This window comes from Bombus affinis, chromosome 5 (assembly GCF_024516045.1).
Source record: "Bombus affinis isolate iyBomAffi1 chromosome 5, iyBomAffi1.2, whole genome shotgun sequence".
Lineage (NCBI taxonomy): Eukaryota > Metazoa > Arthropoda > Insecta > Hymenoptera > Apidae > Bombus > Bombus affinis.
The window spans coordinates 5,876,012-5,902,497 of record NC_066348.1 but is presented as its reverse complement, the minus strand read 5'-3'; the positions used below and the strand labels follow the sequence as shown (position 1 = coordinate 5,902,497).

Genomic DNA, 26,486 nt, shown 5'->3' with positions numbered 1-26,486 from the left:
AGAAGTGTGTAATACATTCCTCGTCTAAAAAAATAACATGTCCTAAATTTACCTAAGTCTTTTCAGCGCAAGAGACATAATATACCACTTTTTATTTCTTCATTTTCTCTATCCGATTGTTAATAATTTTAAGTCCCAATTTGTATAGTAGCATTGTCAATCAGGTAATCAATTTCCATACAATCGATATTCCTGGTAATGAATACATATTTGGATAATCCATGTCTGGTTAATTTGCATCGTATTACAATTATGTGATTATAAGAAACTCGATCTCGCTAATTTTCTGCTATTTACTCGCGTTGGATGATAATTCTTTTAATTGTTTATTGTTGCTTCGTAATTTATTATTACATTTTTCATTGAAAACATTGTCGTTGAAATTATTTTTAAATGTACGAATAACAAGTTGTATATTTACAATTTAATTGCAATTTAAAAATTCGTTTATAGAGCTCTACTTGCTCTATTGTCAAACTTGTTATGTATATAAACTTATTAGCATTCGAAATTTGAAACTTGTAATTTGTGAAATATCGTGAATAATATTAACTCGATTGTGCAAGTAGCAAGAATTCAGAAAATGTGTTTGTGATATTTGATAAAAGTTATGTAATAATATTTGCGAAACGAAACTACCTTGTCTATCTCTGCAAACTATCTCTGTAAATTGACCATAAATCGTTCGGAATTTGTTATAGGGTGAAAGCTGGAGAAAAATATTCGTTCGATAAAAAAAAAACTCACGTACTTCAATCTTTTTTTTTTTGACATCATAAAAATGGAGCAATAGAAACGTATGATTGCAGCAGTTCGCAAATATAAACTCTCTACCCGACGTGCAAAAATTGTAGATAAACTCTCCATTATCGTTACCTCTGCAACTTTCAGGAACTTAGATAAACTTCTTCGTAATCGTTATTTCTTTCTCGCTTCTAACTTCTATAACTTCAGATAAACTATGTTAGCAACCTCTGTAATTTCCATCGTGTTAGGCGAATTCGCAATCATGTAAAAATTGTCATAAATGAATAATGACCGTACTTTCGTATTTACGTCACTGAACTGAACATTAGTCTCGGGTTTCTTTTGTAGTTACGCACTTCAAAAGGCAAAATGATCTTACGGGTGCCAACTAAAATAAATAAGATTACTAAGATTAAATCTACAGAATTCTTCTAAATTCTTCCAAAACTAAGAAATATTACATTTAGAAATTTTCAACATTGAATTTAACCTTAATAATTATTAAGATTTTAAATTTAGAAAATTCTTTTAAATTCTCCCAAAATTAACAAATACTTCAAACACCCTAATTAAAAGAAGAATTTAATAGTAGAATAATAAAATTCAATAAAAACTCATCAATAAAGAAGAGCAACCTGGATTTCATCATACACGTTCCAAACATCGGAAGAAACGGTATAAACACATTTAAACGATAATAAACACAAAAAGAGAAATTTTACAAGTGAATTTTCATGTTCCCATAACACAAGAATTTTACGAACACCTGTACTTCCATTTACATTGAGATTTTCGCACGCGACAGGTAGTATGTAACCATTTCAGATAGCTGCTTTGTACGTACAATGTCTATTGGCACCTATCAGGCGAATTTATTGCGAGTGTAAACACGGTGCAAGGAAAAATTCACATATGAGTAGGAGTTGAGACACGCGAACTTATTGTGAGGACGTGAGTTAATATCTGAGACCAACGTAAATTGTCGATTCCGTGTTCGATAACATGGTAACGTTGAATTGCAGGTACATACACGCGCGCGTATGTGTGTATGTCGAAGTTGAAGCTAGTTGGACGTTTTTGTAGCTTGGATAAAATTTATCGAAGCTCGAAATAAAATTTTTTTTGGCGTTGCCACCGACAGAAGTTACGATTTTATTTCATTGGCTCGGTGCATTTTTTTTTTCTTTTTGAAAACCGAAATGAAGTTTTATTTATTTAAATGACATTTTTATTCCTTCTATTATTTATGGAGAGAATAGCTCTTGCAGATTATGTTATTGCTATTTTTCGGAAGGACAGTCTTTTATATGGGTATTAAAGATAGAAAGTTGATCATGTGTGATTTCTAGTTATTTATGAACAAATTAATCACTTTTACTTTTAGTGAGAGATTTTGCACCAAATTACTGTTCGTATTACTATTTATTTATTTTTTTTTTTTTTTTGGAAATTGTATTCCTTCGTGTTTCCTTATTTTCCAAGGTTGTTAAATTTCTATGTCAATGTAATTAGCTTTATTACAGAGAATGACATCTAAAAGCAGAAAGTTTGTGGATGGTCTCGATAAAATTGATCGATAGAGCAATTGGAAGTAAAGGATGTGGGTTAAGTGCTGCATACATATATACAATCAGTTCATTCTTTTTGTCCTTAAAATTTACTAAATCCTCTTAATTCCACAACATTTCGAATGTTTATTTTTTATATTGAGATGATTAAGAAAGCAATGATCCAATTCAGAAAATTTAGTTTAAGAGATTTATGGATAATCTCGATGAGTTGATTTGACAGTTATGTAAATTAATTGAATCAGTTGAGAAAACATCTAAACAAGATGTCTAAGAAATATCCATAAGAAATACTAACATTTTACTACGTTTCATTTCCCAAATCATATGCTATATAATCATAAGCTATCCGTTATTTTTATGTTACTTAACCCTAAGCTGTCTGGAATTTTTCAATGCAATTGTTTCTCGGAGTATTCATTCAAGTTTTTTTTGTCTCTTGTTTAACTGAATTCCACATAAATCTACACATTTGCATCTGTCTCATTGAACAAAATCTTTAGATTTACATACTATTAATTTATGTTTGCAACTTGAAACGGCATATTTTCTGATTAGTCATTCGCGTAATAACGACTGATAATCGCAGCAAGCGAATAATATCTAACTATCTGATTCTCGTATCTCTAAGATACTGAATTTAAATCTGTAAAAAGGAAAGAAAAAAGAAGAAAATTTCTCATCTATAGTAACTTACCACGTCAAAGCCCGCTGAATAAAATCTGAATCAAGAAAGAGCGGTTGCTATAACGTGCATCTACCAGTAAAGCAATTTTATATAAATCAAGTAGCTTAAAATTTTTCCTCGATATATACGAGACTCATTTCCATTTTCTTCGGTCATGAATTTTTCCATAATCTCGGAAAACCGATACCTATAAAAAAAGAGGCAACGAACGATATTTTACATAGGAAAGGCTCGCAAGCTTCGATGTCATTCAGTGTGTCGCGATCGTTCGTTAATCAGAAACGATAATTAATGATACGGTAGAATTAATTCCTGCAGTTTATACGAAAAGTTATCGCGGTGGGAAACATTATTTCACGAAAGCAATTTAAAATTTTTAAATCAACCACCTCCCCCATCAAACTGCTACCCTCGTGAAAGTTTCTCTCATTTATTCTCTTCTTTTTCTTCTTCACTTTCCTTCTCCTTGAAACCGCAAGTTCGTTTCTTCGCGAAATGCGGAATCGATATCGCTACATATCAATTCGACGAGTGCTCTCGAATGTTCGCCGATAAAATAACAACACTTTTGCAGAATTCGTTTATGAATTTATTCGTTTCCTTTTTCTTTTCGTCTTTCCCTTTTCTTTTCTTTTCTTTTTTTTTTTTTTGTTGCTTTCATTTTTCATTTTTCTTTTGCTACATTTGTTCTTTTTCTTTTCATGTAACATAAAATTATACTGCATTTTTTTAAGCAAGTTTGTGAACTATGTTTTTAAATTTTATTCCTTTAAGAAATTTTCTTTAACTTAGTTTTTACCGATAAAAGTGAAAAACGAGATGAAAATTATACTTTGTAAAAGAAAACTTTTGGTTTCAAAAAATGTCATTGAAAAAGTAATTAAACCATAGAAATAGCGAAGACGTGGTCGTGATTAGTATTCTTCGCGAAAGCGGCCTCGTTCACTAGAGTTACTGTTATTATTCGTGTCTAATTTAATTTAACTTCGACGTCGTTCCCATTTAGCTGATCGTAATGGAGTTCCGCTGTGGTCCATTTCTTGAGAGAAGCAAATCGAAATAGTTCGAAGAAATCAAGAAATTTTATAACGATGAAATAATTAAATTAATATTTGATCGCCAGAGAGCGGAAATATCAGTTCTCGACTTTCATCGATTTGAAAAGTTCTACCACTATATTTGTCATACCGTGGATGTTTCAATCGAAGGCTGCAATTTATTTCTTCTTAAAAATAGTATTAGTGATTGTGAATAAAATATCGATAAGGTACTCACAAGTATTATCAAACTATTAATATCTATTAATAGCATAGATATTGGGCATGGATTATATTCTATTAAAAATAAACAATTTTTAAGAATAAATAGCGTTATATTGAATTATTCTACGACAGCTTTAATAAAATATGTACTCGTCGTCGGTCTTGCTATCTGTAATTTCATAACTAAATTATAATCCATTGAAAAGAAACAAGTATCCACGTAAGATTCGCATTATAACATCAATGAATAGAAAACCCCTTTCCGAGGCATCAGCTAATTTCTTTCCATTTCAAGTTCCCTTCAATCAAAGATCTATACCACGTTGCAATTTCTATTTGCATCTCATAAATACTACAAAGGGCGCGTTAACCAACTAACATATTTCACGGTACATAACACAACCATTCCAAGCTGTCGGACTGGCGTGACTTTCTTTCAACAATTCAGTCTTGCTCCCCATCAGATTTCACGGTAGGATCTTAGCAACGGTATTATCGGCCAGTTTGGAAAGTCGATGTTGCGTGCCGTTTCGCGCTGGAAACGCGCAACAACGGCTGGAAAAACAACGTGTGCCCCTCTGGCAAGTTCCACGAGACCACTCCACGTGGCCGGTCACGAAGTAGGTAATTAGAGTTGCACGTTAATTTATACCGGCCGAGTGGAGCACGACGACGAGAAGAATGCCGGCGAGGCAAGGTCTCTTTGCAAGGCGCATAATGCCTTCTGTTCTTTCGTTCCCCTTTGTTTTTTTGGTCGAAACAGTTCCCAGTGAAATCTCCTTTGGGAGAGCAAACTTCATCACCGCTCGAAATAAGCAACGAATCATTTATTCAAGTGACCTAATCGCACGTTGTGGTGTTTCAGCCTGAAAATTTCTCGATGTTGTTGCGTACGTTGAACGTCAGATTGAAATTACACAGGCGTAACGTATGGAGATCGTGGAAAGACATTATATATTCATTTTTGCCAGTTTCTACTGTATAAACATGGGTGTCTATTGTTTAGGCTGAACTGAACATAACTTTGAACTTTACTTTATGATATTTAACTGTGTAATGTATCTCAGCAAGTGTATTTGTCAGGAATTTTATGATATTCTGAATTTCGAGTGTTTGGAGATATTATATGAATTTTTTTTTAGATCTTCTTGAAAGTTTCAAGGGTTTCACGAATCCATTTGGTCCACATTAAATTCCACAGTAAAGATCAATTATCCGTTGAAATTGAAGTAATGCGTTACAAATTTACGAAGTTTCTTGCGTTGTTATAATAATCAACATCTTGTAAATATTCAAGATAATGATAGAAATATCCCAAAGCACGTAAAATATAATGTTTCCTTTTATAATTATCGTTAAACATATTATAAGTCGTATTATTATATTTAAAAGATACAATAATTCAAAATGTTCTATATCCATTTTCCTCGAATCATTAAATATTCGAAACTCGTTCAATACGATGTATTTACTAAGAATCCCCTCCAAGGGAAGAATTTTTCTAAAGTGTTCAGTCCTTTTCCTATTACAAATATACGAGAGACACGCCGTGTTTGTCTCGGCTACTTGTCTTAATATTTAACTCCATGACTTAGCTTCTGTTTTTCACGGACATATTCACGCGTTGCTTACGGAAAAGATCATTATTCAAGCAATGTAGTCACACCTAATTTGCTTACAAAGAAAACCATAGGCTAGACTAATCCGTAACTACTTACCATGCACGGCACGCTAACCATGCTCGAATGCACACAGAACGAAATGTCTGGTTGGCCCGCGAGATGAAGTGTTTCTTGCCACGCTAGACTCAAGGAGTTTGTATTATTTATGAAACGAGTGTTACGATCTATTTTGTAGAATTTGTTATATTTTTGTAAAATTTTTTATTGGCCGAGATGTATTTAAGAACTTATAGACGAATACTCGATTCGTTAAATTATCCAAAAAGAGTAGGAAAGTGATAATGAAATTTTGTACATTTCAGGTTTTTCCTGAATTTCAATCTAGTTGAGTTCCACATACTACCTTTTTTCAGATTTCTTTTTATTTTAACGTTAATTAAATGTTTAAGCTTGTGATTCAGTTATTGTAATTTCAAATTATTACAATATATAATGATTATCTATTTAAAGAATTTGGTATCCATTTCATTTGGATTTAGAGGATACATCTTCCAGCTTCCGTTTTATTTTAACATTGGCGAAGAATCCTAGCTACAGAACTATGATTTATTACACTTCTGCGTTTTAAAGTCCAAATCTAGTATAAAATTAACAAGGAAATGTTTTTCTAGCGCGATATTTGCTTTCCTATCGATGTTTCTTTCGGCAAAAAATATTACGAGTGTAAAATGTAGAATTTACGATATTGAATCGGGAGAAAAAGTCCATCTGATAATATTACCGGTGCCAAAGAGCATATCTTTTTCATCGCCGATCGAATTATATAACGCGATATTTTTATTTCTCAATGCATCAGGGTATAAAAGCTTTCCGGCACACGAAGCTTACCAAAGGCGGGTTTTTTTTTCTTTTTTTCGAAAAGTTTACCACTTTTTCCGAGGAAATCGGAGAGAAAAAAAGAATCGCTCGATCGAATATTTCTGGACAAATAACAGTCGCAAACAATGCATCACGACGAAAGGTGCTTTCACACTGTTCATACTGGCCTATCGCGTGTTTTCGTGTGTGTTTGCGGTGCATTCAGTTGCACGACGACAGTATGACCAATAGTCTTTGCTCGTACGAAACGAATGAAAATAAAAGTATCGCTACGATCGATGTATCCAACCGGCGGTTTTCAAAGAGCAAAGCAGGATTTTCTGAATTTTCATTGCTTACACGTCGCTGTTGGTTCAGAATCATTTTGACAAGAATTAGTTTTAACGATATCGCAAGAAAAGTATATTTCATGATAAAAAAAAAACTATTTGATAAAAAACAATTTGAAGTTGACACGAACGTAGTGTATTTTGTTTGATAAATATTTTGTTTCAATGATGTTCTTTATTGAAATTTCTTGAAAACACTGGATATGTTTTATCTGATATTGTTTCCGTTCACAACATGCCTGTAAAATGCTATATGTTGTAAAAAAATATGAAAGTATTATTTTTACATATTTTTAAACTAAGTCCAAGCGGATAAAACAAACCCTGTCATCAAATAATCGAGAACAATTATTAAACTATTATTACGGACAATATTCTCGCTCACTTATTGTCCAAAAAAATTCAGAAAATGCTTGATATCATTGTAAACAACACCATACAAGTCCGAAAGAGGTTGAAACGATCCCTATACCCAGCCCACTTCAATTAGATCAATTCGCAACACGCAGGTTCGCGTGAAAGGAAGAAAGAAGCACGATACTCGAGCAATTATCACGATGAAATCGTCTAACTCGGTCCACCCATGTTTTCTCTGTATCGAAACAGAGATCAGGCAGCAGCCCTCGTTACTCGTTCGAATACCGCGCAAAAAGACTGTCTTCTGCGTTGCATTCTCTTGGACGCTCATTAATGGAATATTCGCGAGTGATAATTAATTCCGCTGGCGGATCTTCGATAACAATGCCTACCGGATAGAGTCTGCTCGCTAATTGAAATTTTAAAGAGCACACCGACTCGCGCCCCTGCTGTTTAGGCGTTCGCGTCGCGAGGGATGCGAGATAATGGATTGTGTCGCGTTTTGATGTTACTTGGAGTTCCTGCATATCGTGAAAAATCATCTGACGACCGAGAAAATCGAACACGCGATCGACCTCGTGTTGAAGGCGACGTATTTAAGAATTATTAGCGTCGCCAGCTGTGGCTGGGGATGAATTAACCATTAGATGCGATGCATATACATACGTGTGCAAGGATGTAACGTTTTCCCGATGATTTTTTAAAGACTGTAAGTAAGAAATAAGATTGTCAAAGTGACGGATTCTTTTATTTTTATTTTAGGATCAATTTCTTTTATTTACGATTGCTAAGAATACGCAGCAGCTTTTGGTACATTTAATATAGACAGAGCTTTATTGCGATCGAGATACCTTGAGGATAGCTATATATATGCTAACATTATATAACATGCACCATTCTAATTATGATTATACATATACATAGATGTGGGATGCATATTTAGATACAAAGTAGAATTGATTGTTCTAACGTTGAGCGGGGACTGTGTTGAATTTTTTATTATTTAGGATGATTTTAATTTAATCTTCAGAAGAGTTGAATTTCTTGATGTTGTTTAGTTTTATAAACGAATTCTTCAGTAGCTTTTTAGAAAAATTTGCAATTTAACATATTATATAATTAGCATTAATTGTTATAAACACAGTGGAAGTTTATCGTGGAAGTGAATCGTGTCGAAATACGAACACGAGTACCGTTCGTTTAAGTGCAATTCCCACGGGGAATTCTTCTTCTCTTTCTTCTTCCTTTTCATTAACCCGGTAACGCGTGGGTTTTCGTAGAAACGGCTAATCAACGGCCTACATCTTAATTACGTCGACTGAACGTGTTCGTTTCTGTATGATTCTCCCTTTCATTCTCCACCTTCCCTCCTTTCTTTTTTATCGACTTTTATTCGTGTTGTTTTCCACAACGTTGGCTATAGCTTCGCAAGAAATTGTTGTTCAATACTTTCTAAAGATAGCACGTTCGTGACGCAAATATTCTGCTCTTTAATGCATGAGTTACATGCTTCGACTTTGTTACTGTCTATTAATCTACTCGACTTAAAACATAATTTCCGTTTATTAAAAATTGTTGTTTCTGAATATAGAGACATGAGACATGTAACAGCTGTCTATATCTTTTAAGTATTTGCATTAAGTCATCCCATAAGTTCGTGCCGACCTTTGTGTATGCATTTCATATTTTAAAGAAAAACAAGAGAACTTTTATCGAGACGGAATTATGAAAAATGGGAAGAAGTTGTACAACGAGAGAGGGATTACAATTTTTCATGAAACTGAAAGGTATGTAAACAATCTTAACATATATAACTGCTCGAAAAAGGGCACGAACTTATGGGATGACCTAATATATATCACTATAGTACTTCACAGCAATAAGTAATATGATTTCTATGAAAGTTCAGTTTAAGACTATGAGGATTACTATTAGGAATTTTCTAAGTAGAGAAGAGAAAGTTTAATGGGAAAATGATAATTACTAATATCGTAAAAATATCTGATTATTCCATAACAAAAAGTTTCCACCAAAAATATACGAATGCAACATTAATGGTCGAAATTGTGAATATTAAATATTAAGTTAACTAATATATTAAATTAACAAAAATCTACTAATGTCAGTGATCAATGTATCACTTCAATTATTTTATCAAATTAATTTAATGTAATGGAAAGTTTAATCGTCCATGCGATTGTTTGGAAAAAGAATGAAACAATCATTTGATATGTTGCGAATTAAATTTAAATTATGCCGTTGCATGAATATTAATTGACGTTCGACGAGTAACAGTACGGAGATCAAAGATTATAGAACTCGTCTAATTTTCTGATTCATTTCGAGCGAAATGCAATTTGAAAGGGTATGACAGAAGGTACCTATAATCCAGCCACTATACACACTAATGTCGCTAGTAATAGGCTAATAGTTTGATTTGATTTTATGTAATTTTGCATATATTGCATGAGTGACGTTAAATGTGTAGAGAAACGTGCCGCAATTTCCATGTAAATATATTACTTGTAATCGCGATTAAATTTGACATTGTTTCGTAACTGTAATAGAAATACGTGTGCGAAATATTGCTTTAACGCGGTGTTTACGATTGAAGCAGATGGAATTAACAGTAGAAATTTGAAACTTGAATGAACCTATCTGAGTCTTTGATATTGTGATAATTTAAAGAAAACATGTACGCACTCATGATTTATTATTTATTATGATGTTGGAATTTAACCTAGTGTTTTATCTTTTTGCTTCAGGTATGTATCACTATACAAACAGAAAAATGCTTGGATGAAAGATAATGTGTATCTACCTAATCTTCATTTTCACGTAAGTCTTTGTTAATATAGTACCCGTGAAATAAAAGAATTTGAATTTTTATCATTGAACAATATTTTTACCAAATGCTTAATTTATAGATATTAACAATGCATTGTGCATAATACAGAATGTATCGGATAGATATCGGTAATTATATTAATAACTTTTAATTATCATAACATTAACATAGTACATAAACGCGAAGCTATACATTCTGTATAAATTTGTAAATTTTACGTCATTGCGTTCTTAATTGGCATAACATTCTCATTCGCTGATCTTTAATGATGTTAAACGACTCGTTTATGATTGTTATCCCCACTCCAGTGATGGTAATAAACGGAGTTGCAATTAATTACTGCGATGAAAGATTCCCAAGCATACGCAGACGTGAGGAAAACTGATTGCGATTCATGTTTCGTCATTTTACGCGAAGCGCAGCTTTAAACATGGACGATTATCGTACGCCATCTCAGTGAAACAATTCTTAATTGCTCGTTTAACCTTTGCTAATTGCAAGCTATCATCGCGTTCTTCACCTCTCCTTCTCCAGTCATGTATTCTATCTCTTATTATCTTATCTCTTTTATCGCGAATTCTTCAAAGAAATTAAGCAAAACTCGAGGACATTCAGACAGAAGTTGACTAAAATTCGATTTAATATTTCGCTAAACACTGTCGTTATTATACCAGACAATTTTATGAAAGACATGGATCTCTTCTTCGCGTATCTTATAGTTAGGCTTAATTGGTATTTATTTTATAAATTTTCAAATGACACGTGCATATGATGTACGCAGCCGTTTGGAGTTTTACGACAGACATAAAGATCATGCATCCATTTATGAGAGAACTCGTAAAAGCCTCTAGTTAGATCTCCATGATATCGATCCTGCCTAGTACTTTTTTTTCGCGCGTTGTGCACTGTAGCCCGTTGCCATCTGGTGGAAAGCTTCTCATATGTCGTCTCCCAACATTCACGCGATCGATGAAACTTTATCCAATGATGTTACGCTGGTTTAATAACGTAAAATATTTGTCAAATTCGTTCTTTTTCAACTTACTAAAATTGTGTTCTTCATACGAGAGGTTTGTACTTAGCGATTGAGAAAATTTAAATATCTCGCTAAGAATGATACGGTTGATAAACCTGTACCGATAGTCGGTAAAATATTTTCCCCTAGCTGAAGACGTTAGTGAATTCTGTAGCTGGAAACTAGCGCCACCTAACGATGGCGAATATACTCGTATTATAATTACAAGTTAGTGTAAATGGTTCTTCGTATATCATACACAGAAACTGGTCCGGTGGTTAACATCTCTTCGACGGTTCTATGCAACTTTTCAGAACATTCTGTTACCGTGCTGCGGTAAAGCAGTTTCAATGAATAGAGAACAGCCCTAGAAAGGGATGAGAAGTTACCGAGTAAACATAATGTAACTCAAACAATGTCAAAATGTTGATATAAATGTTCTTATAAATTATTGCAGCAATAAACAATGTAATAGTAAATAATAATCTTTTACCTGAAAAAGAATACATATTATAAGCTCTCCTCTCGAATAAATTGGATAATTACGGAAAATGAAATTTATCCATTAAATTTATCAGATGATTGATGAATGTAATGTTTATAGATTTGAGTAAAAAACTTCCAAACAACGTTTATTTTATAAATTATGAATTTTACGAGGTGTCTGTGCTGCACCCTTCATACACGATGATGGATTTGCTGGACGCAGTATTTTCAATAGTATCCGATTATCCGGCGGCAGTTTATTAATCCATCATTTTTCTTGCTACACGTGGTTATTGTCTTTAGTTTGTAGCGGAGAGTCATTATTCTTCCTTTATTGCCGTTATAAGCGATGAAACTAGGTTTGCGAAGCTTCGAAACATGACTCGTGCTTTCACGTAAATTACTAGCTTGATGTAACAGCTTATCTAAAACAAGAGACGATATTTTGATTAAAATATCACTATGGTTTGTTTAATAAGGAGATTTTAAGATTACAGCTCTATCATTGTAAAACCAGAGACGTGCATCAATCGCATTATATCAATTTACCTTGATGCATCGTTAAATCAGCGTCGGTTTTTGAAGTTGAGCAGTTTGATAAATAGAAGAAACATTAGGTTCTTACATTTAATTTTATAAGATTTTCAGCTACTGTTTTAACACTATATATAAAAATTGTGAATTTGAAAATTTTAACTCAACGGCTTTAAATTAATATTATAGAGGATTGTTTGTGTGATTCTTCTTCGAAAAGATAAACAAATTTATTTCTAAATTTCTCACAAAAAATTATCTTGAAAGCTTCAAATAATTCTTAAGTGCTTGATCATTCTAGCGTATATTTCTTTCTAATTAATTTTATTTATTTTGAAATAATTCGGGTGGAAATCTATAACACACACCTCACGCTTTTTTTACTCATCTTCGAAACTTCAATCGAAAGATTCTCGGTTAGAACCATCGCGCGTTAGTTGAAGGAAAGAAATTGAAACCGAAGAAACCGAAAACGGAAGGAAGTGGAGAAAAAGTCCATAAGACTGACGAGGGAACCGTGTTTCCTCGCGGCAACTTAGTCAGATTTACATTCGTGGAAAGCACGCAAACTCCCTGAAAGTGCATACGGGGTTTCCTCCCCATGTACGATCGCTTTTACTACCACCCCTACGGTGCAATTTCAATGACACGCTAACAGAGAATCCAGTTTCGCAAGAGTTCGCCACTCGTCTTCAACCGCCTGCACAGATTCTGCGGACGACTTCTGTATTGACTTCCATCCCGAAGCAAACCGATGACCCAATTCCCTACAGATTCATCCCTCGGTTCCTCGGGTTCGTTCAGCTACGAATTATTTATCAGCACATCCGGTTACAATCGGTTTAGCGTCCTGCGGTAAGGATGATACTCTCCCACTCGAGGACGGGTCTCTCGAGTCCCCTCGGCTCGTTTCTTCCGTCTGATCGTGACTGCACACGCCTTCTATGTCGCTGAATCAAATCAAAAATAGCTTCGATCGGGGCTTTTTATTATTGGGACAAAGCTGGTTTGGTAACATTGTGTTCTTCTCGTTCTTTCGTGTAAGCTCCGATCTTGTTTTGCCCGATGATGATTGTAGGTTGTAAAGAGAGTAGTCATTTAGTGGAGGATTATATAAATGTAGAAGTAAGATCAATGAAGGATATAATATTGAATATGAAATAGTACTTATTATACAGGAAGAGTCAAAATACAGTGATACACTCGGTATACGCCTCAAAGGCATGGAATTTATTCAAGAACTCTTGAAGAACATATGTTGCGTAAATTGAAAATCGATTGGAAAGATATAAAACGTGCAGGAATACGAATTAACAGAGATGAGAAACGTGGATCAGTCTGTAGATAAATCAATATGACACGAAACTTATTTCGTATTTAGCTTTGAAATTTACTGTATGCATATGTAGATGTTACGCGTGTAGTTAGGTGCATAACCTAAAGCAATATGTTTATCTATTTTTTAGAGGACTGTTATAGGATTGTATTGTCTTAAATTTCTAGGAAAAAGTTTCCTTTTTATCAATTATTAATAATAGAAACTTTTTTTTTTTTTTTTTTTTTTTTTGACGTTTTAGTAAGGAAGAGACAGTTCATTAAGATTAGGATCATCCTTTAACCAAAATGGATACATTTGACGTTTCATTAGATAATAGTTCGTGAAAGTGTAGGAATGTGTATGTGTAACATCGAGAATGAAAGAAAGACATTAGCTGTCTATATGGTGCTTTTATGTAGAAATTTCAACGGGATGAATTATAGTCCTTCACCATATGCAATGTTCGTTTAATAATAAATGACGTGAAATCCGATAGAGGCACGACTTTGAAAACTTTGTTGTAAATTTCGAAGGTTACTGAATGCGTATCCACTGTTTCCATCATATGAATATTTGCTGAAAGATCCTACAGATCGCTAATGACAAAGTATCATTCGCTATCTCCTAAAGTTCAGCAACTAACTTCTAAGCCTCTTAAGCATTGAGAGCTCAACAATCTCGTTCAATTCATAGAATCACTGCATAGTGTGCCATTGCAAAATCCATCAACTGATTGCATCCCGAATACCGCCAAACATCAATATTACTAATTTAGTCCACCATTTACTTATCGATTACTTCTAGCAGCGAAAATATTTCTTTTAATTACTTAAGAATTTTTATTTATTTTATTGTTAATCACGGGCCGGTGAAACGTCATGAGAAGGATAATTAATTTAGGTACGTGTACGAAATATGAATGTTAAATAAATTAATTTCATATAATATACTTATACACTATTATTATTATTATTATTATTATATTCAGGTTTCTCTATCTAAATCGTGGTATTGGCTAATAATTCTGTTCTAAATTATAAACCTGGAACAAGGTTCCAGAATCAATTAATTCATTCTAACATATTCCACTGGTGTAGAAAGTCATGAAAGTACATAGTATAAATATTATGAATGAAGCTGTTTCAGATGTTTCAATTTGTAGTTCCATTGAGACAACTCTGCACCTAGGACTTTCTAGAGATCGAGCTTTAAAACTTTTTTCAAGGATTCATCAGCCTCGTCCTGGCTGCACGGTGATCACAGGCGACGCTTTACTTGACTCGCGCCTCTTGCATCTGTGTCGTGGACGGCGCGCGTCAGAAGCACGTATGTGGTGTGTCGTAATTTTGTGAAATGCCTTGCGGCCACTGAGATATCCTGGCGAGGCTCGTCCTTAACTCACATCGACCACTGACGTATGAATCAAGCTGTCTAACCTCTGAATCGTACCCATAATAATAGACCTCGTGTGGCTTTGTGCTTGCATCGGCTGGCGGAAGTTTGACCAAGATATTCGTCGCTGTCAGACGCCGTAGTATTTTCGCTAACCAATCGATCGCTTCTTATTTTTTAATCTGATTCAGAGGGCTTCGCTCGAGGACTATCGTTCGACGTTCCAGTTATTTTTGCTGGCGAAGGATTGAACGAGTGTCGATTCATCCGTTTAATTCAATCGGATAAAACCGCAGAAGGAAATTTCAGACAGTCGAAATGACCGCGAGGGCTGAAATATTTAAAGAACTTAACGCGAGTAGGATTTTTTAGATTGTCCATGAATTGTTCACCTTTATAGCGAGTATCTCACTTTTTCCTTTTTGGGATTTCATTTCTTCCTTTTTAATTCTCTCTCTTTTTTTTTAATTTACATTTTTCAAGATTTGGTAGGGATAGGTCGACTTCTTTTTTATTTTTTATGTTTTCTCCTTGGATTTGGTTTCTTTCTTTTTAATTACTTTTTCCCTTTCCTTTCTTCTTCTTCACTTCAATTTACATTTTTCAAGGTTTCCCCACAAAGGGTTGATGGTTGCTGCTTTGTATTCTTGCTGGAAGCGATTGGAAACGCTTAGGCTATTGTTCGAAGCGAGAATCTCTGCCCTCGTGACGAGGAATTGTTCAAGGTGGAAGAATATAGTTTCTTCGTCTTTGTTTCTCTTAATTGTGCGTTCTTGGGTGATTTTTGCCTCTTTAATTGTTCGGCTTAGGACGAAATATCATTTCATTCCTCCTATGATTCTTTTTTGCTGGTGTAGTAACATTACATAACTGAATGGAAGGATTGTTTATCGATTCTGATTGGTATTTGATAAGACTGGAGAAACCATAAGTTATGTAATGTTACTACACCAGTAGTAATCATTTCTTTATTTGGATTTTCACAATCAAATGCATAATTTCTTTTGAGTATGATAAAACACTTTGAGATTGTCAGTTTATGCATTACTAAATCATAGGAAAATGACTTTAATGACCTACATATTTCATTCCTTTGTATCCTCTTACTTGAGAAATGTGGTTGTGACGTGAAACTTGATTATCAGAATAATGTTCATAAATCACAATTTATTAGAGGAGGAATAACAACGTGAAACATTCCATAAATTCTTATCCGATGAAATCGAATTTCCGAGTATATTAGATTCGTATCGTTACTTGGTTGATCAGACGGCGTTGCTTCGTCGTTCCATCAGGGTCGATACAGCTAACCGAGCGAAAATGAATCATTTTGTCGTTTTGTTGAAACGCGTTTCCTGCCTTTGCGAGTGTCTGTCGCTCGCGCGTGCAAGAAAAGGAGAAAAGAGAGCAAGAAGGAAGGAAGTAGATGAATTCAGTTAGACGAGTAAAAATTTATCCGCCGTAACGAGGAAGGACGGCATGACATTGTCATTTGTTAAAGCTCAAAATCTAGCAGTTGAATAACTAACGGGGTAGAAAGGGGAACAAAAACGTGAATTTCGAGGAAATATCGCTGGTAATACTCGTTGAAGAGAATTTATCATGATCATGATCTCATTCTATTAGCGAAAATTATATGAAATTAGAAACACGTGAGGGATTTAAAAGGGTTTATTTTAACATACGTTCGATTCCATCGCTCTCCATTTCGATGCCCATTTCGTTGTCTCATAAGCGAGAGGAAAAGAGTCTATCAACGTGAATTTTTTATTCCAGTCGAGTCGAAACGATCGAGATGATATAGTTTGCGAGACGGGGTTGAAATATTGTCGCGTCGCGTCGCTTGCGGCTGTTCGCGACATAATTATCGAATTGTGTTGAGGGGTGGAGTGACGTAAAGTCGAACGTGACAAGTCCGCGAGGCAGTGCCTTAATGAGTTTTTCAAATAGAAAATTATCGATTGGATCGATTTATCTTGGTTACTTCGTAGTTCTACGTATCGTGAAAAGTGAGAAATGGAACTTTGGCAATTGATGAGACGATTTTTCATGACGATGACCCAGGAGCGGCATATTCCATGCGTGATCGCTATTACAGATCGTATATTATGCATTTATTCATTAGGCGATAACGAAGAAGAAGGGAGATGTAGTAGGTAAATTTATAGGAAACGTTTATCAAACGATTCGAAACAATTTAGAAGCTTATTTTAATTTATCGAGAATCAAATAGTGTATATATGTACGGATATAATTAGAACTCATAAATTGACCGGCAAAATATGCAAATGAATACGCCGTTAACACAAGCTTATCCCTTAATAGATGAAACGATTAATTCATTAATTGAATTAACATCAAAAATCCTACGAGGTTTCGTATAAAGAAAGGAATTTTTATATTTCTAGTCGCGAAGTATTCTCTAAGGTTCTACAATTTCAACGTCAACAGCCTAGAATCTTATTACATTCCTCTTTTAAACATGAAACGTTTTATTCGGAAAATTAATTAAAAAATCCCTGTTATTTTGTATATAAACATTTCTATAAAATATTCTATATATAGATTATTTTATACATAAAATATATATGTATATTTATATATATTATTTTATATATAAATATTTCATAGAAATATTACACCTTGGTAATGCTCACAACATTCTTTGACAACATTACCATATCTTGACAACGCTAATAAACAATCACCCCTCACGCCACGTCCTTCCCTGATGTCACACTATCCCACATTTATATATAAATATTTCATAGAAATTTCTATCAAATATTCTATATATAAATTATTCTATACATAAAATATACATATATTTTTATATATTATTTTATATATAAATATTTCATCGAAATATTAATATATAAATATAAAATCCTAAACGTGGTGAAAGAAATCTAATCGAATTCAGAATTGAATTAGAATTTACTATCGATATATTCATTTCATCTACAATGGAAAGATATAATAGAAGGAAAAGGCGATAAAGAATAAGGAGACAGAGCAGAAAAATTCTGACTGCTTCTCGTCTTTTGCTTGATTCTGGCCTTAGGCAAGTTCTCGGCCCGAATACGATTCAGTGGCACGACATCTGCGCTGGACAGGGTCCGTGTATTCGTGACCCCGATTCATTCATCGCTGTGGATCTCGCGCAAAGATCCTGGGATTCACGTGGAGCGCATTTTAGCAGCGCCACTCTTTGTTCGATCCCTAAGTCTTCACCGAATTTTCCCAGCTTTTCATTTACTGTCTCTGTTTTCTTGTCCATCAAAGATATTGTTACGATAGAAAACTCATTCATAATGCATGTATTGAATACGTCTTTCTATCGACTAAAAATATTAAAGAGCTACAAGGTGACCCTCCATACCTCAGAAACCATAAGATATGAAAGAACCAAAATGTATCAGTATAATGAGTTCTCTTAAGTACAAAAAATTTCATTCCATGTATCTTTTAATAAAATCAATAGACACCGAATTATTTTTTATGATCGTTCGTATTCAATCACCCAGCATACGAAAGTTCTTTATAAATAGCTACATTTGATAGCTACATTGTAAAAATTATTAATGAATAATAGTTAAAATTCATTAAATCTTCAGAAAATACAAAATTAGAAAGAAGGGTCGTAGAAAGGTGCTTATAAAATATTAACGCATAGATATATTATAGAAGTTTGTATTATAGACAATTTTTGTATTTATTTTCTTTTACTTTTATTTTATGTCGTGTGAAAATATAGCGAAACACGGAATATATCGCTGCTGAAAAAATAGTGCAAACTCCACTCTAACTAACTTAAATGACACAGGATAATTCAATTTCTGTTTACTACCGGTTTTTGCAGCATCTTTTCTTGAATAGTGGAATCGGGTCGCATCGATACGAACAGAATTCTCCTTGTCTCTGGTGTGAAATCAATACCGTGCTATCGATTGACAAATGATCGACGAGACCTTGAACAATTGCTCTCAACGACATTCCCAGCAAGAGTTGTGAGACATCATGAGAACGTTTAACAACGTTCCAAGGATCGCTGTGTCGAATTTTTGCCTGGAAATTCGATATTCGGCTTCGATATTTAACCATAATTATTCGGATAATTTCCTTTGATTCCGTTTCCTTATCTCGCGAATACCTCTTGACGACTCAGACGTCTAAACATCAAGATTTTAAACAAGATACATGCATTTCAAAGATTGAATTTTTAAATTATTCGCCAAATGCGTATCATTTGCTAAATTCCTGAAATTTCTATTTTAAAGTAGATTCAGTTTTAGTAGTGTGATTCGTCAAGTTTCTAGGGAACTACTTAATCAGGTTCATCTTGCTAAAAGCACTCGTGCACAGGATTATTGTTTGTTATATCAGAATTGTATATTGGAATTTTTTGATGTTAGAATATTGACCGATTTCATATTCTAGATGAATGAATATTTTGGATAACAGAAATAGTTCCTCTCAATTTACTAATACACTGTTAGCAAATTAACGGCTATGATTTATCAACACGAATTCCTATCTTTTTTGTTCTTTTTATATATATATATATATATGTATTTTATACACTCGGGTATCTCTGCAAGCAGTATATGCTTCGTTTAAGCGTATAGTTTGTCATTTCGTAACAGAAATTTATGCTTCTCGGCTGCATAAATTCTCGATACCTTCTAAAATTTGGAATATTTTCTCCTTACGTGAAAAGATCGTAAAATATTCGCGTATCTTATTTAGAATGGGCGTAAAAACTCCAATAAAACATCTGAAGTGGAAATTTATGCGTGCAATAGTTTATGGTGTATTTAAAGAGTTACTAATTCTATGTCATAAAGTTTGATAATACTGTAAAATCGTAGACATTTCGGTGCCAACCTTTGCTTTGAGTTTGATATTTTCCTTAAACACCCCAAATTTCTTGAACCTTTCGTTTCTTGTTACTGCGTGGGTCGATTTAAATATTCAATTAATTGATATATAATTAACAGAGTGAAAAGCATATTAAGAAATCGGAGTTCGCTGGATGTGAGTAACTTTATAAGTTCACACTTCGTTTTCTCATTCCGATGCATATTGATGCCATATTTGTATTCGCTTGATACAAAGGTGGATTTATCTTATATGATCGAGATTAGCGAAGCTTCAAGAGCTTACAAGAGCTATCATTCTTATCTGCTTTTACATTCTTACATCGTACGTCGTCAATTGTACCATTGATTTTCACGGATGAGCCGATACACAATATTCGATGTAATATCCTGCTCGACTTTTCGAAACACTGCAATATTGCTTCCTTTAAATCTATGAATAAAATTTGAAGGGGATATTAAACAAAGAAGCTTATAAATAATAGCATACCATCTTTACTGTAGTTTGTAATTTAAACACCACTTTCAATATATTTACTCTAATAAAATAAATAAATTAAACCCCTTTTAAGTCACATTAATCGCCAACTTCTGTTGATCTATTTAAACTCCTCTCTCGAATCTTTAATCTTCATAATAAATGAAATTACGAATTCCGTGGATCTAAAATCATCGATAAGCAATTTTCATAAAAATTAAGCAGTTCAACTTCTTATATTTTATTATTAGAATATTATCAATAATAGAGAAAAAAAAAGATTAAGCAATCCATAATTCAATCCATAATCTTAACATTTTATTATTAAAAAGTAATTGTATACAAACTAATCCTACTTCCTTTCTACCTAGTTATCTATCAGCATGCCATACACAGACAAGCTATTTTTCTTGCAGAAAGTATTATTCCTTTCAAATTCATAGAAAAAAGATAATTACGATTTTTCAATAAAAAAAAGTATAAACAACATCTACATTATTGTCACACTACATCATTTACAATTTAAAAATCAACATACCTTCATCCACGTAATCAGCCTTCAGATACATGGATCACATTATCCAGCAATTTCATAATCCATCAATTTCTATCGATTTCTCAAGGTTCCATTCTGGATCCGTCACGTTTCCATATATATATATATCCTTGGAACGATCGATAGAGAACGTACTGTTATACTGAATGTTCGATATCCGGTCGGATAAGGGCGGGTCGGATCGTGTTGGTGACGAATTAGTCGTCTGGGTGTTCGCGCGATTTCGCCGATATTCCGATCACGTCGGTTGAAAACTACCGGGTGAGTAGGAAATAATTAGAAGCCGGTTATACTACTTATCAGCTGACGAATGTTTCACTGCCAATTGGCCGTGCGAATGCGCCGTGGACTGCTTGCAAATCAACGTTGTTAATTCACTGAGAAACAGATGATCCCATTCTCAGATCCTAATGTTAACGACTTTCGTTAACGATCTTTCTTCCGGCTATTTTCTTTTTTTTTTTTTCTTTTCATCACGAGGAAATTGTTGTTTCTGGATGCTGTAAATGTTTGAATATATTTTCATTGCCTTCTGTAATCCTTGAACGTATAATGTTTCTACTTGACAATTGATCTATGCTCTCTAATATAACAGATTGTTATTATTATTGCTGTTGCTATTGTATAAGTTGTTAACTTGAGGTAATAAGTAATCGTAATCGTAATGAATTTAGAATGTAGTTATGTTCATTAAATATTTTTCTATAATTTTATCCTGCATAAGTTAGAATTTCCACAAAACTTTGGCGTATCATGAAATTCAAAATATTAATTAGATTGTAGGCTTTTCTTTTTAGCTTTTTTAGATTTAGAATAGTCTCACAGCTAGGTTTTAATACCCAATAGTAGTGAAATAGTTTTGTTATCATTTTATGTATGGTTCGCCACATATACGAAGTCTATTCATTCGCTTGAGTAGTTAACAATCTCTTCATATTTTTCGATGGATGGATTTTTGGTCGTACACCGTACACGGTTCAAAGAATTACATTTTAAGGCGATATTGTTCTTACAAAAAATAAAAATATTTGTAAAATCTATATCTTGCGAAATTTAAAAATTGCTGATCGGTTGATTATTTCTACTAAAGTAAGTATAGGAAAACAAAAAGTCGCATGTAGCAATACTGCACACAAGGATCACACTACCGTTACATGATAAGTAGTTGTGTTGCAATATTTGTTTTAATATTCAGTGCTCGTGTGTGCCTGTTATTGGAATTTCTGCTTCGATTTAAACAATAAGCCCGCAGTAATTAAATATGGTAATAAGAATCAACATTACAAGTTTCAATTAACGATTTTACATGTCATGCTTCATTTGTTATTCTTTTAATACAAAAAGCACCACGATATTAAATGTTACCTATAATTTATCACGTTTGATTGTAAATGATTCTTTTATTTTTGTTGAAGCTTCCGGAAAATAAATGATATTTCTTATGAAAAGATAATCGAATTTAACATCGAAGTAATAGAAAGAAAATGGTTCTATTAGCTTCACATGTGCTACCTTTTAACTAAATATTGACGTATTTTCATTTTACATGGAAAGTCTTCATTGTTGCTTATGCTTGACTTACGAATCGTAAATTTTCCATGGGGCGAAAATCATGTAGTGTACTCGATATCCCTGGATACTCGCTTTCAGGCTAGATCCAAAATTATTGGTTTTGTTGCTTGTAAATAATGCTCGTGACTATGAACATCTAAACCTGCATGGATAAATATTTTATCATAATTCCCTAAGTTTCCTGGCAGGGTAGCGTAATTTTCCAAAGAAAATAAAAAAATTTTATTACTTTATGTATTTACGCGGCAGCAGTTAGAATCATTCCCAATTAATTTCTGAGAAACTTTCTACGAAAATGTAATGGACGTTATATTCTGTAAATAAAATATATCTACAGTAATTTATTAATTATCTATGAATAAAATTCAATAAAGAAAAAGATGAATTCCTTACGTAAGACTATTCTCGAGGAAATATGAATTAATGATAATAATTATATTCATCGTAAATGAAATGATTATAGATAAAAATTTAATTTCACTATCTGTGGTCAGTATGAAAATTACACCTTGATGTCATCAGTATTAAAATTGCATCTTCTAATATTTTTTGATCGATATTATTGCGAATATCCCATTGTCAAGAAAACTATGAATTCAGTTCGCAGGTATATATACTAATATTAATATTTCCATAGAATTTTGTTGGCTGAAAGCCCGAAAGATCCACAATATCTATTTTAACAAAAGACTTTTATCTCGATCGTATTTCAACCAGGAATACTCTGTACAAATTGAATTTGGCGTATCTGCAATTTCCTCTGTACGATTTCCAACCAATGAACGAACCAATAATCCTGCATTTTATCGACTGGCAATGTTTTACACGTAACCATAGTGAGTGTACCGGAGAAGAAACGATGGTTTCGCACGTTCGTTGGCACGAGGACCAATCAAGAGCAACGATAAACTCGCGAAGAGGTGAAAACTCGTGCGTGCGATGCTTCGCGAGAGATTCAATTAAGACTATCACGAGATAAGTCGATCTTAATGAATCCACGATCCGAAATCCGACTATCGTTTATCGAGAACAATGATATTTGACAAATCTCTGGAATTGTTATTACAACACTCGAGGGATTTTACCTAATCCTCGAAGAATTACTTCTTCCGTTGTTTTATAACTTTTACAATTTTTAGACTAACAGTTTTTAATAAAATCCAATTTCAAAATGGAATTTTTATCACATTAAACTATTCCATAAAAAGTATTCAGTAACATAGTCGTTACGTTCATTACGGATAAGATGGTTATCGATCTGAAGCGTATAATAAATGTTAGATATGGTTCTACTGAATACGAAGATTTATTATTATAATGGATAATTGACTGCTTGAGTACTTTTCTGATCTTCGAGAAAGATATATACTTATTCTAAATGTCCTGTTATATCTTGTCATTTCTACATACATATATCTATACATACGTCAAACTTTACCAACATAATCATGATAGCCTAGTTTCATAACAGTGGCAATGAAATTTCAAGAATGTTTTATGTAACACACATAATCTGTTTATAAAAAGCGTTCGAATACTTCTGTGAACTTGATTAATAATTACATTATCCATTCTACGTGAATAGAAGAATTTTTACCGAATTGAACCTGATTTAAAACAATTCATCCAACAAGTAGAAAATTCTCGTTCAGAAAACCACTCAACGTTTCACTCGTGAAATTGCGTCTCCATTAAATTCTCAAAAGTCGTTTTCAAGCTGTTGAGTTTAGTTTCCGTATCATGTCGAGGTTTGATTTTCCTAGTCGGATAAAAATGAACTGCAGGCAGTGGTCATTTCGCAAGATTAAACTGAATAAGAGAGAATTTGTCAATAGCTGGAATAGCTCGGTTGGTGGGAAAGATTCGACGAGATAAGGAGGAGCTGAATTCAAATTCCAATCGTGCAATTTTTATCGATAGATGCTACTTACCTCTACAATGTTCAGAGGTAGAATTTATTCCCGTGCTTTTACGTGTCTTCCTTTCAAAGAGGCTACGGCACGCGATCGGTTTATCGGTAGTAGCTACTTTCGAAGATGCTTTTAGATAGAATATGAGATTTAAAAGACAGGTATTTCGAACAAACGTAATCGTTAGCGATATATAAATTGGAAAGAATCTAATACATACAAGGCAATTCATTTACTCAATTTCAATGGCATTAGGATTTTTTTCAATTTTGTTTGTTAGTTAAATAAATAACTTGTAACTGTGACGAATAAATCTAAGCGCATCAATAAACGATATATTGAACATATATCTGTATTACCTCACGTATGATTCCATAAAATTCTCCAATAACTTTTCACAGTTCACAGTTTTCGAATATTCCAAATTAATAAAAAATAAACTTTTCACCGATTCTCTCTTCTCCGCCAATTAAAGCACAAATCAACGCGAACCTTGACACGCGACACCAATTCCGCGATCATTCAAATTCCAACCAATTTCCCTTTACCGCTGCTTGATTAAAAAAAAAAAGAAAAAAAGAAAAAAACGATTTTCAACATCGGCAGAACGGCAACAATAAAATACGAAAGGTCGCCATCTCAATTAGGACATTCTCTTTTCGCTTTGTCCAAGCTTGCACGCGGAATCGATCAGAATCGCGGCTGGTCTCGGTCGAATGAATTTTCTCGCAGCCCCTCGAAATAAATGCGGGAAACGACAGAAAAATGGGAGTTGTTGGGTAACGACGATGCAATTTGTCTAACTACGCCAGGGCAAGTCGTGCAGCTCTGCTCGTCGGATCCCCGGGACCAATTGCAAGGGATGCAGGCTTGCAGAGCTCGCGCGCAGCTCGCGCGCAGCTCGCGTGCATCCTTCCGTCTTCGTCGATACTCTCGAACGAACGTGCGTCCATCGACGATCAAAATTCGAGTGGAATATTATCGTACTGATTTAAAAAAAAGCCTCTTTTTCTATTTTTAATCTCCTTTTATCCCTTTCCATTCATCTTTGTATTTTTCTTTCTTTTTCGTTCCTACTTTTTGCTACCTACTTGTTAAATATTTGTCGCTTATATAGTACGTTTTGTTGAAAAAGTCTGGAATTAGGATTAAAATTTTATCAAATATTTATCGATCATGGAATTCATAACAAAAATGATCATATTCTAAATTTATACGTTCATATAAATTTGTTATATTATTATATAATATTATAGAGTATAGTATTGTATTGTACGTTTAAAGTTAATTATTGTCTGTATTATTTTTCATTTTTCAAGGTAACATTCATCGTATTGTAGAAATCTGTTCTGTAATTGAATCTTTTCATTTTTTTTAAATAAAATATTCTGAAATCAGGTCGACATGGCGAAAAATGTATTTTCATCTTAAGCATTGAATGTATCCATATTTTATATGAAAGTAAACAATCAGTAGAATAATCGTACCTACAGTTTAATAAAAAAAAATAAATGGTCATCGTATTGACTTTAAAGAGAACTTTCTTTTTATTTTTAATCTTTTCTAATCGCTTTTTATCTTCTTTCGTGTTTTTTCTATCGATAGTTTTTTTTACATTATTTTGTTCTAAATATTCGTGAATAATAATTAATAGTAACAATAAACAAAGACATGAAAGGGAAGCAATGTTCATTGTCTCTGCGTTTAATGGAGACATGTAACTGTTGGCAAAACGATGAGTCGTTTTCCCTGGGAGAAGCTTTTATGATTTTATAATTAATTTTACGGCCCGTTATTTGTAGGTGTTCTTTTGTTTTTGATGTGGATTTTCTGTCTGTGAGAAATGGGATAGTGGATGAGACATAATTGCGTTCTTGTCTGTTTGCTGTGAAATGCAAAGGGAAATATTGTTGCGTGTTCGTTAAATGGTCACCGCTTTTGGAAGCTATTAGACTGCTCTTGAATGTAGTTCTACTTTTTCAATCAACTTTAATTAAGTTTGTCTGTGCTTATTATGAAGCAAGAGGTATTATGCAAATATTTTT

The 26,486-nt window shown here is 33.5% G+C and overlaps 1 protein-coding gene and 3 long non-coding RNA genes across 10 annotated transcripts in view; 2 read left to right on the top strand and 2 right to left on the bottom strand.

Annotated features, from left to right (window-relative positions):
* Positions 1–26,486, top strand: part of LOC126916656 (phosphatase and actin regulator 4B) — a 356,259-nt gene that overhangs the window by 167,061 nt on the left and 162,712 nt on the right. The window lies entirely within an intron of this gene.
* Positions 1–26,486, top strand: part of LOC126916666 (uncharacterized) — a 120,750-nt gene that overhangs the window by 34,058 nt on the left and 60,206 nt on the right. The window lies entirely within an intron of this gene.
* Positions 20,218–21,038, bottom strand: LOC126916672 (uncharacterized). Its single transcript, XR_007710698.1, has 3 exons — positions 20,942–21,038; positions 20,416–20,588; positions 20,218–20,335 (listed from the first exon to the last, which is right to left on the bottom strand). It is a non-coding gene; the product is annotated as an uncharacterized LOC126916672 (long non-coding RNA).
* On the bottom strand, positions 21,386–24,922 carry LOC126916673 (uncharacterized). The gene is made up of 3 exons (XR_007710699.1): positions 24,801–24,922; positions 24,463–24,570; positions 21,386–21,459 (listed from the first exon to the last, which is right to left on the bottom strand). It is a non-coding gene; the product is annotated as an uncharacterized LOC126916673 (long non-coding RNA).